The following is a 12,517-nucleotide window of genomic DNA, read 5'->3' as shown; positions in this document are numbered from 1 at the left end:
AAACCTTACAGTAATCCCAATCCTAACATGTAATAGCAGTAACAGCCAGACATACTTAATTCTGCTCAATATTAAATGATAAAATTAACAAAAATATATTAACACTGAACAGAATTAGTTTTAGTCTATTGGTTCGGCCCTACTCAGCCAGTCTCATGTCACCGCTTGGGATAAGTTACTCAACCCCAGGGTGGATAAAAATCAATGTTTTTTTAAAAAAAAAAATAGAAAAAAAAAAATCGGATTTTTTTTTTATTTAAATCGGATTTTTTTCAATAAACTGCTTTTTGAGGAAAATATTTTACCATCCAAAGGTTCTTCCATCATGAGATAAAGCTGAATTGTTTAACTCAGTAGAATAAAGGCTGTATATGTGTAACATTCACAATGCCATGCTCTTCCAGAGGTTTCTGTAGGATTAGTGGGCAGTTTCTCTCCTATATTATCACAGACGCTCGCTTTACTTACGCAGTTCTCAAAACTGAATTTGACTCCGCAGAGGTCCCAGCCTCTTCTTCACGGCAAAAATGTTACAACATGAACAGAGTTGAGAAAAAGACCTTAATCCTATTGTTCTACAAACCTATGAATACAGAATCAACCCCTTCAGTGCCAAGTCCAAGAAGTTAGACAATATGTTTCTGATTGTTTGGAGTGGAATAGATCTGCACAACACAAGAAGAATGTGAATCTAAGTGTGAGGAGGAGGAAGGGCAAGCAGACAAGAAAATGAAAGTGAAACTTTGAGCACAATACTGCAGCATAGCCACTGTTTGTGTGTACGATCTGAGGTTTATTACATTCTTTCCTTATAATGGCAGCAGGCCGTAAAAGAGACCCAGTTTGGGAATATTTTAATCGGTAAGGCAGGCATGCGTGCAAAATGCAAACGATGCAACAAAGAGATGCAAGGCCTGGTGGCGCGAATGAGGCAACATCATGAGAAGTGCGGTGATGAAGATGACCAAAGAAACACTTCTGAACAGACAGGATCTTCAGGTTGGTAAACATTTTTATTGAATCCTATTTCTAAAGACTGAACTGTCATGTGTGAGAAAAATTATATTTCTTATTATTACTGCATGTTACTGTCATTTGGTACAGTTATGAAGAAAAACAAATATTCCTTTTGGGGCAGGGGCAGTGATGTGTTGTGTACAATAAGCAGAAATTGTATAAACAATAAAATAACAGCATTGACTTTTTTTGTTTAGGGGAATTCATGGATTCTGGAAACTATCCACCTCCAAGATCACCATCATCCTGTTCTACAGTTTCAGAGTTATCCATCCAGGATAGTGCTTCATTAGCAGCAGCATCATCAGACACCCACAGCCACATATCACCATCACCCAAAAGGAAGACAAAACCTTTACCTCCTGGAACCACCATAGATAGGTTTGTGATAAGAACTAGCAGATTAGAAAAAGAGTTGATTGATGAAAAAATTGCCCAGTTTATTTATGCAACGAACTCTTCTTTCCGTCTGACTGAGAACCCACATTTCATTAATATGGTTCAGTCACTGAGACCAGGATACAGTCCACCCAGCAGAGCTGATGTTGCAGGGAAACTGCTGGATCAAGTGCATGACAGAGAAATGGAGCAATGTGCAACAGCTCTGGAGGGTAAAATTGTTAACCTAAGTATTGATGGGTGGAGTAATGTCCACAATGATCCTATTGTATGTGCTTGTATAACAACAGAAGAAGGTAAAGTCTTCCTTGCACAAACAACTGATAAGTCAGGAAATGCACACACAGCAGAATACTTACACGAAGTGGCAGTAAAAGCTATAACGACATGTGAACAAAAATTCAAATGTCTAGTACGCAGTTTGGTCACTGACAATGCTGCAAACGTATCCAAGATGAGAAGAGATTTAGAAGAGCAGGGAGGGAATACAAAGCTGCTAATAACATATGGTTGCAGTGCTCATTTGCTGCACCTCTTAGCCAAAGACTTAAGTGTTCCAGAAATAAAGGCTAATGTTGTTGAAATTGCTAAATACTTCCGTAATAATCATTTTGCTGCAGCAGCTCTGAAAAGGATGGGTGGAACCAAGCTAACGCTCCCACAAGATGTTAGATGGAACTCTGTGGTGGACTGTTTTGAGCAGTATATCAAAAACTGGCCTATTCTGATGACACTTTGTGAAGAAAATCGAGATAAAATAGATGGCACTGTCACGGCCAAAATCCTCAACATTGGGCTTAAGAGAAATGTTGAACATATGCTGAGCTTCCTGAAACCCATCTCTCAAGCTTTAAACAAAATACAGAAAAATAGCTGTTTTATTGCGGATGCTGTTGAAATTTGGAAGGAACTGAGTGAACACTTAAAAACAGAACTACACATGGACAGAATTAAATTACAAGCAGTAAACAAACGAATGGGACAAGCACTGACTCCAGCTCATTTTTTGGCAAATATTGTCAATATCCAATATCAGGGTCAAAACCTAAGTGCTGAGGAAGAGGAGTTAGCTATGACATGGGTATCCAGCAATCATCCATCTTTAATGCCAACTATAATAAACTTCAAAGCTAAGGGGGAACCATTCAAGAAATATATGTTTGCTGAAGATATTTTAAGGAAGGTCACACCAGTAAACTGGTGGAAGTCACTTAAGCGCTTGGATTTAGAGACTGTTCAAGTAATGATTTCACTTTTAACAGCAGTAGCTTCTTCTGCAGGCGTTGAAAGAATATTCTCTTCCTTTGGACTCATTCATTCTAAATTGAGAAATCAGTTGGGACCCAATAAAGCAGGAAAGCTTGTTTTTCTTTTCCAGATTATGAATAGGAACAAAGAAGAAGATGATGATGAAGATGACGACAAGTGAGCTACAGAGGACAGCAGGGACAGTAGTATTTAAGTTTTTCATGTGTCAGCTGGGCTGACAGTCTAAGTTTCTTAAAATATATATATATTTTGTTTAGCCAAATTAGTTAACAAACATGGATGTTTGTGTAAGCAAATAACTTATGCTGTAATGTTGTTATTGTTTCAGTTGAATAAATCTATTTAAATTGTTATTAAGGTCAGGATTATTTTTCTCCTTCCTAAGTACAACAGAACAGTGGTGTCCAAATATGAATGATTAACCCATTAAACTGGGGAGAAAAAAGTAATATAAAAAGTGATTCTAAAAATCTTCATCTACTTGCATGTTAAAGTAGCAAGAACTAGTTTAGGTAGAAACTTTGATTTAAATCACTGATTTAAATCAAGCCTTACTGACTAGTGATTTAAATCGTGATTTAAATCAGTTAGATTTAAATCAAATCCACCCTGCTCAACCCTGACATAGTAATGATACGGCAGAATGTAAACCCACATATAAGTGCTGTCTACACCCCATCCTTCCCCTGACCTATATACAAAAAATGGCAGCAGATGGACAGGGGTAATACACAACTATAGGACAGGGTGTAGCCATGGCGACACATAGGGCTGCATAAAGGCTTTATACACAAAACAGCGGGACCCTCATAATACTCATTCATCTTTCCTGCTATATTACCAGATAATTACACATCACATAGTAATAATGAGAACGTGCCTCATGCAAACCATAAAACACTCGCGTCTTCCCCTTCTTCAGTGCAGGCCCGGACCTGTAAAGGAAGACCATGGATTACTATGGGGGCGATGGGGTGGGAACAGTCTGCGTTATACACGGATAACAATGGATTTCTACCTTGTCAGCTGAAGTCGCAGTTTTCCTGAAACAGCATTGTCGAACCTGTCTGCGGCCCGGCTCAGGGGGAGACTTTCATCCTCCTTATTCTTATCATATACACCGAGAACAAGGCCCTAAAGCAGAAAGATGGAAATAGCTGAGGCTGCAGTACGGCTCCGCGATGTGTAATATGGCGCCATAATGGCCCCCATACCACTCCGAGGCTTCTTCATGCTCCCTCACCACCACGGCTTCTGGGAGGGAAAGGAAACATCTATATCACAGAGGTAACAAATGGTGGAAGGTGCGGTGGGTCATGCACACGGCTTCAGAACATGGCGCTAGCAGCAAATCCGGGGAGCCAAAAATGTAACCAGTGTATTGGATCCAATTCTCAGCCATTTATGAGCCATGGGAAATAAATTCTGTTGCCATTATTACCTATGGTCGGGGGGCAGCCGAGAGGTTTTTCGTGTTTTTATAACAGACCCACGGTTGAGTTTGATCAGTCAGATCAAGAGGGCAAAAAAAAAAAGCTGCCGGCAGTCGGAGCGCCCTAATACGCCAGCCGCAGCGCCATCCTCCACCGTATACTGCACAGGGGAACAGCACAGATACAGCCAGGGCATGACACAGATGTGTGCAGACGTGAACAGGTTAAAGGAACCGATAGCAAGGGGCGAGATGAGGGCGGCTCGCGTTATAGCGGGGTTTTACCTTGCGCCCAGAGTTGTAGGAACGTGCAGACACGGAGAACGCTCTGCAGCAGCTTTTGTGCACACTGCTGTGGAGCGCCGCTTTGAGGGGCTGCAGCATGATCTCCACTCTGGAGTGGCAGTAGCTGTCACTGAGGCTCAGCTGGTGCCCCGCACATGTGCACAGAGACCCAGGATGATGACGTCATCACACGGAGCCACGACGCCCGGCCTCCCTGCATTGACGTCAGCCACAGGCAGCAGAAACCTATCACAGCTCATGGGTGCCACCTTGTGGCGGTACATCATACTGCAAGGCTCTAAGAAGATCTACAAACTGTTCTGAGGTCTCAGTCTCACGTCTGTTTCCTTTCTCATATGTGAAGAATAAAAAACAATAAAAGCAGACCGCTCTCCATCACTGTACTGGGTCAGAGCTTACCCATCAATGTTAAGCCACCCTGCTGTTCAAATCTTGTTTTTGAGCATTTTCTTCCTCTTCGGCTACATGTCACCTCTCTGAGGCGAATATCTTCTGGAATCCACTCCGAATTTTACACATCAAGTAAAACAGCTGAAAAAAAACATTTCATATTATAATATATATATATATACACACACTATACTGGATAATAAAAACCTCCCCAAAAAAGGAGTTTTTCCTGAAGCGGTTCCACTTGAAAAATTTGTTGTTTTTGACGTCCTTAAAAAGCTCCATCAGAATTTAGATTTCATGATATGTAAAAAACAAAAATACTGGCAACTGGCGGTGTTGGAGCCCAGGATCAATCATGGAGTAGGCTGAGGCCTACTTGGAGCAAGTGTAAAATCTGATGTAATGTGAATGTGGAGGGAGCAGGAGACATTGCCGGACACACAGCAGGGGAGCAGCTGGCGTTACTGAACCCCACTAACACTGGAGCGTGTGTTTTTCTCTGTGCAGACGGCACTTCTGAGCAGCAACTGGTGGTGTTGGAGCCCAGGGATTACAGTTCAGGTGGCAGAAACATGAACACAACAGCAGACCTGGATACTGTTGCCAACCAATTATTTATTCTGGAAGAGGACTGGCAAATTCCGGCGAGATCCAGGCCTTGTTCATTTTCAGAAAAGTAAGCCGGTCAATGTTATCGGAGGATAGTCGCGTGCGACGGTCTGTTAGTACACCACCTGCGGCACTAAAGACTAGAGTTGAGCGAAACGGGTCGAAAAAATTCAAAAGTCGCCGACTTTTGGCAAAGTCGGGTTTCATGAAACGAAACCCGACCCTAGGATGAGGTCGGCCACGAGGTCGGCGACTTACGCGCCAAAGTCGCGTTTCAAAAGTTTGTTTTGCGCTCTTTTTCAGCCAATCAGGATCCACGGACACTGTGGGTAACGTGATGACATAGGCACGGGTCACCACCATCTTTCAGAAGGGCATGCAAGTGATTGGCTTGCTTTGGTGGGCGTCACAGGGGGTATAAAAGGGCGTGCACACCGACCGCCATCTTACTTCTGCCGATCTTAGTATAGGGAGAGGTTGCTGCTGATTCTGTAGGGAGAGCGTTAGGCAGGGAAGAAGACAAAAAAACTGCTTCTGCTGCTAGCGATTTGGCCTGCACAACACACCAGTCACTGTGTGTGCAGTGCAAGGGGAGGCTATATAGTGGTGTATCAGTGGTGTTGGTTGTTGGGCTGCCTTTTAAGGTTTCCTGACAGGCTGGCATTGCTGTTTACCCACTGCTCCGCAAACTGCTTTTTTAAAAGCAATCCCAATTTTTTTTTTTGTCCTGCTGAGAAGAAAAAAAAACTGCTTCTGCTGCTAGCAATTTGGCCTGCACAACACACCAGTCACTGTGTGTGCAGTGCAAGGGGAGGCTATATAGTGGTGTATCAGTGGTGTTGGTTGTTGGGCTGCCTTCTAAGGCTTCCTGACATTCCTGCATTGCTGTTTACCCACTGCTCCGCAAACTGCTTTTTTAAAAGCAATCCAATCTCCCTTATCCTCTAGTCACTTTTGTCACAGCTGTGCCATCGAGCCTGTCACATAGCGCTCAGATATTCATTGGGCCTCACACAATCCAAAAGTGTCCAGTGTCCAAAAGTGTGTGCAGAGATTCAAAATCTCCCTTATCCTCTAGTCACTTTTGTCACAGCTGTGCCATCGAGCCTGTCACATAGCGCTCAGATATCAGTGGGCCTCACACAATCCAAAAGTGTCCACTGTCCACAAGTGTGTGCAGAAATTCAAAATCTCCCTTATCCTCTAGTCACTTTTGTCACAGCAGTGCCATCGAGCCTGTCACATAGCGCTCAGATATCAGTGGGCCTCACACAATCCAAAAGTGTCCAGTGTCCAAAAGTGTGTGCAGATATTCAAAATCTCCCTTATCCTCTAGTCACTTTTGTCACAGCAGTGCCATCGAGCCTGTCACATAGCGCTCAGATATCAGTGGGCCTCACACAATCCAAAAGTGTCCAGTGTCCAAAAGTGTGTGCAGATATTCAAAATCTCCCTTATCCTCTAGTCACTTTTGTCACAGCAGTGCCATCGAGCCTGTCACATAGCGCTCAGATATCAGTGGGCCTCATACAATCCAAAAGTGTCCAGTGTCCAAAAGTGTGTGCAGATATTCAAAATCTCCCTTATCCTCTAGTCACTTTTGTCACAGCAGTGCCATCGAGCCTGTCACATAGCGCTCAGATATCAGTGGGCCTCACACAATCCAAAAGTGTCCAGTGTCCAAAAGTGTGTGCAGATATTCAAAATCTCCCTTATCCTCTAGTCACTTTTGTCACAGCAGTGCCATCGAGCCTGTCACATAGCGCTCAGATATCAGTGGGCCTCACACAATCCAAAAGTGTCCAGTGTCCAAAAGTGTGTGCAGAGATTCAAAATCTCACTTATTCTCTAGTCACTTAGGTCACAGCTGTGCCATCGAGCTTGTCACATAGCGCTCAGATATTCATTGGGCCTCACACAATCCAAAAGTGTCCAGTGTCCAAAAGTGTGTGCAGAGATTCAAAATCTCACTTATTCTCTAGTCACTTAGGTCACAGCTGTGCCATCGAGCTTGTCACATAGCGCTCAGATATTCATTGGGCCTCACACAATCCAAAAGTGTCCAGTGTCCAAAAGTGTGTGCAGAGATTCAAACTCTCACTTATCCTCTAGTCACTTAGGTCACAGCTGTGCCATCGAGCTTGTCACATAGCGCTCAGATATTCATTGGGCCTCACACAATCCAAAAGTGTCCAGTGTCCAAAAGTGGGTGCAGAGATTCAAACTCTCACTTATCCTCTAGTCACTTAGGTCACAGCTGTGCCATCGAGCTTGTCACATAGCGCTCAGATATTCATTGGGCCTCACACAATCCAAAAGTGTCCAGTGTCCAAAAGTGTGTGCAGAGATTCAAACTCTCACTTATCCTCTAGTCACTTTGGTCACAGCTGTGCCATCGAGCTTGTCACATAGCGCTCAGATATTCATTGGGCCTCACACAATCCAAAAGTGTCCAGTGTCCAAAAGTGTGTGCAGAGATTCAAAATCTCACTTATTCTCTAGTCACTTAGGTCACAGCTGTGCCATCGAGCCTGTCACATAGCGCTCAGATATCAGTGGGCCTCACACAATCCAAAAGTGTCCAGTGTCCAAAAGTGTGTGCAGAGATTCAAAATCTCACTTATTCTCTAGTCACTTAGGTCACAGCTGTGCCATCGAGCCTGTCACATAGCGCTCAGATATCAGTGGGCCTCACACAATCCAAAAGTGTCCAGTGTCCAAAAGTGTGTGCAGAGATTCAAAATCTCACTTATTCTCTAGTCACTTAGGTCACAGCTGTGCCATCGAGCCTGTCACATAGCGCTCAGATATCAGTGGGCCTCACACAATCCAAAAGTGTCCAGTGTCCAAAAGTGTGTGCAGAAATTCAAAATCTCCCCTGTCATATAGACACCTTGTTTTACATACTATATAGTTTGTTGGATTTTGTCTACATTTCTACCAAAAATGAGGAAGGCTGGTGGAAGAGGCCGTGGAATTGGGCGGGGGTTGGCAGCTGGTAATGATGGTGTTGGTGGTGGATCTGATGGTAGTGGCAAGAGCAAAATAGGACCGAATGCAGGAGATGTTGAGCCTGCGTCATCGTCTGGCTACATAAGGCCTCGAACGCTTAGTTTTCTAGGAGTTGGCAAACCGCTTTTAAAGCCAGAGCATCAGGAAAAAGTTTTGTCTTACATTGCTGACTCAGCCTCCAGCTCTATCGCCTCCTCTTCTTCAATTGTAAAAAGTAAAAGCACTGAGTCGTCATTGGAGGCTCATGTTCATGAACCACACCTTTCCTTGTGTCCTTCACCCCAACCAAGATTGAAGGATGACGCAGGCCATACTACTGATTACTCCATGGAGCTGTTTTCACATACCATGCCTGGATTATCAAGTGAAATGGTGAATTACCCAGGCCAAGATGAATCTGACATGGAGTGCACTGATGCACAGCCGCTGATGGATGATTCTGCTGGTACATTCACTCAGAGCACTACATTGTCCTCGCAGTGTACAGAGCCAGATTCTGACCCTGATGAGACTCAGGTGCCCCTTCCCGCACACTATACCACCATACACGGTGACACAGAGGAAGGTGCACATGACATAGAAGAGGAGGTGATGGATGACCCAGTTGTTGACCCAGATTGGCATCCATTGGGGGAAGAGGGTGCTGCTTCCAATAGCTCAGATGAGGAGCATCCACAGCAGACATCGACATCGCAACAGCTGTTATCTGGCAGGCCCGGAGCACTCCAAAGACAGGTTCCAAACATCAAAAGAGTTGCTGGACAGCTTGTCCAGAGGGTCAAAAGATCACAGCGTGCTAGGCCGCAAAATGTCTGCCAAAGTAGGAAGAGTGCAGTGTGGCACTTTTTTGAACAAAATCCTCATGATCAGGCCAAGGTTATCTGTAAGAAGTGCGCAAAGACCTTTAGCCGACAGAAAAATCTGAAAAATTTGAATACCAGTTGCATGCTTAGACATTTAACCAGCATGCACTTGCAAGCGTGGACACAACACCAAACCTCAAGTGCCACATGTGCAACTGATCACAACGAAGGTAGTCAGCAACGCTACATTGTTTCCCCCACTGTAAGCCCACCGGTTAGCACAGCAGCAAATGTTGAGGTGTCGTTGCAAGGCCACAGCAGTCAGGGAATCCCACTGTTATATCAACGAAAGACTGATTCTAGGCCATCAGAAAGAACACCAACTCCATCACCATCATCAACCCTCTCTCAGTCCGCCCTGTCCACCGCTACTTCCACCATATGCAGCTCTCAAGTCCAGCTCACCCTCCCAGACACTATGAGTAGGTCAAGAAAGTACTCAGTCTCTCATCCGCGTACACTAGGTTTGAACGCCCACATTGCCAAACTAATCTCGTTTGAGATGATGCCCTTTCGGTTGGTGGAAAGCACAGCTTTCCGCGAACTCATGGCCTATGCAGTACCACGCTATGACCTACCCAGTCGCCACTTCTTCTCTCGCAAAGCCATCCCAGCCCTCCACCATCATGTGAAAGACCGCATTGTCCATGCACTCAAGCAGTCAGTGAGCGGAAAGGTGCACCTCACAACTGATGCATGGTCCAGTCGGCATGGCCAGGGCCGTTACGTGTCCATCACTGCGCACTGGGTTAATGTGGTGGATGCAGGGTCCACAGGGGACAGCGGTGGTGGGACAGTGCTGCCTAGCCCACGGTATAGGAAACAGTTGGCTGTAGGCGTTCGACCCTCCTCCTCCTCCACCTCCTCCAGAAGCGAAAGCTCGTCCACAGAGCGCAGTCGTACGAGCACTCCATCTGCAGCTGCCACTGTTGCACACGATGTGTCCCCCTATTGAGCAGCTAGTGGAAAGCGTCAGCAGGCTGTGTTGCAGATGATGTGTTTGGGCGACAGACACACCGCCGAGGTGCTGGCCGAGTACTTGAAGCGACAAACTGAGTCATGGCTGGGCAGTGTACATCTTGAGGCAGGCAAGGTAGTTAGTGATAACGGCCGTAATTTTGTGGCAGCCATAGCCCTTTCAAAACTCAGGCACATACCTTGCTTGGCTCACACCTTGAACCTGGTGGTGCAGTGCTTCCTCAAAAATTATCCAGAGTTAACAGCCCTGCTCCAGAAGGTGCGAAGACTGTGCGCGCACATCCGCCGGTCGCCTGTACACTCCGTTCGTATGCAGAAGCTGCAGCGATTGCTCCACCTTCCCAACCACCGCCTCATTATCGACATTGCAACAAGGTGGAACTCCACCCTGCACATGGTGGAGCGGCTGTGCGAGCAGAGGCAGGCCATAATGCATTTGTGGGAGGATACACAGCCAGGCACTTTGAGAGCAGACATGGAGTTGACAGGTGTGCAGTGGTCGAAGCTGAAAGACCTTTGTAAAGTCCTTCAGTGTTTTGAGGAATGCACACGGCTGGTAAGCGCAGACAACGCCATCCTAAGCATGAGCATCCCACTTATGCGTCTGCTCATGCAAACTTTGACGCACCTTAAGGAGCAGGCGTCTGCAGCCAATGTTGATGAGGAGGAAGAGGAGGAGGGAATCCTTGATGACATTCAGCCATTGTCTGCTCAGGGACCTCTCCTGGACGAGGTGGAGGAAGAAGAGGAGGAGGAGGAGGATGATGGGGATGATTACTTAGGGGAGGAGGATGCATCTCGTGGGGCAAGTGAAAATGTTGGCGTGGCAAGGTCTGGTACAGGGTTTGTGCGTGACTGGAGGGATGTGGATTTGCCAGAAAGTGCTCCTCCACCCAGCACTCGCAGTGCATCATTGACACCGGGAACATTGGCCCACATGTCAGATTATGCCTTGCAGATCCTAAAAAGGGACCCCCGCATTGCCAAAATGATGAACGATGACGACTACTGGTTGGCCAGCATCCTGGATCCACGCTATAAAGGCAAATTACAAAACATCATGCCACAGGAGAACCTTGACCTAATATTGGCTAATAAACAAGCAACTCTGGTAAATCGGTTGCTTGAGGCATTCCCAGCACACAGCAGCGGTGATGGTTCTCACATGAGCCGTACGGGCCGGGGGCAGCTTGGCAGAGGTGTTCGTGGTGCACACAGCAGAAGTGGCATTGGAGACAGGGGTTTCATGACAATGTTGTGGACTGATTTTTCAAATACCGCTCACACAACTGGTAATACTGCATCGATGGAAAGTGACAGGAGACAGCAGTTGTCAACTATGGTAACAAACTACTTTTCCTCCCATATCGATGTTCTCCCACACAGGTCATTCCCCTTTGACTATTGGGCCGCTAAACTGGACACCTGGCCTGAATTGGCACAATATGCCTTACAGGAGCTCGCTTGCCCAGCTGCAAGTGTGCTATCGGAAAGAGTCTTCAGTGCAGCTGGATCAATCCTGACAGAAAAAAGGACCCGTCTGTCAACCCAAAATGTGGATGATCTAACCTTCATTAAAATGAACCACGCATGGGTTTCCAAGGATTTTGTCCCACCTTCCCCTGATGACACATAGGGTGACAGAAAAATGGCTTGCTTTGGTCCACCTCTTCCTGGTACTTCACCTATTTCGCCTTTTGCATCAGCTGAATGTCCAACATCAACATATGCCACTTTCTAAAACTCCCTAACTGTGCTGCCTCCCCCCCCATGGCCAGGGTCACCACCTACCGCATGACACCGTGCGAGTGCCGTTGCCCTGGACAGGTGGGTAGGCCAACTCTTGGGCGCGGGCACTGGCACAGGGTCCCTCATAGTGCAATCAAGTGTCTCTGACGGTGGTGGTGCACACCCGCCGTCAGACACACCGCTGTACTATGAGGGGCCCAGTGCCAGTACCGACGCCCACGAGTGGGCCCCCCTTGCTTGGGCAGGGCCCCAGCATTTGCAATCTTTACCTCTCCCTGCTCCTCCGCTGTGTAATCTGGGCCGTCAAATCCATACTGTGCCTGACACCGTCTGAGCCTGCCTCCTGAGACATATATTTTGAATGTGTACGCTATCCATACATGTTATCCAGGGATACGGTACCCTTTCTAACCTTTGTGCAATCACGTGCAATCCATACTGGGCCTAACACCGTCTGAGCCTGCCTCATGCTGTATAGACATATATTTTG

At 46.1% G+C, this 12,517-nt stretch overlaps 1 pseudogene; it reads right to left on the bottom strand.

Moving 5' to 3' along the window:
• Positions 1 to 4,577, bottom strand: part of LOC141088532 (cytosol aminopeptidase-like) — a 46,776-nt pseudogene extending 42,199 nt beyond the window's left edge.
• Between the last annotated feature and the right edge of the window lie 7,940 nt (positions 4,578 to 12,517).

This window comes from Dendrobates tinctorius, unplaced genomic scaffold, assembly GCF_039654945.1.
Source record: "Dendrobates tinctorius isolate UK_male_01 unplaced genomic scaffold, ASM3965494v1 ptg000039l, whole genome shotgun sequence".
Taxonomy (NCBI): domain Eukaryota; kingdom Metazoa; phylum Chordata; class Amphibia; order Anura; family Dendrobatidae; genus Dendrobates; species Dendrobates tinctorius.
The sequence above is the reverse complement of the archived record's forward strand: the minus strand, read 5'-3'. Positions and strand labels throughout refer to the sequence as shown.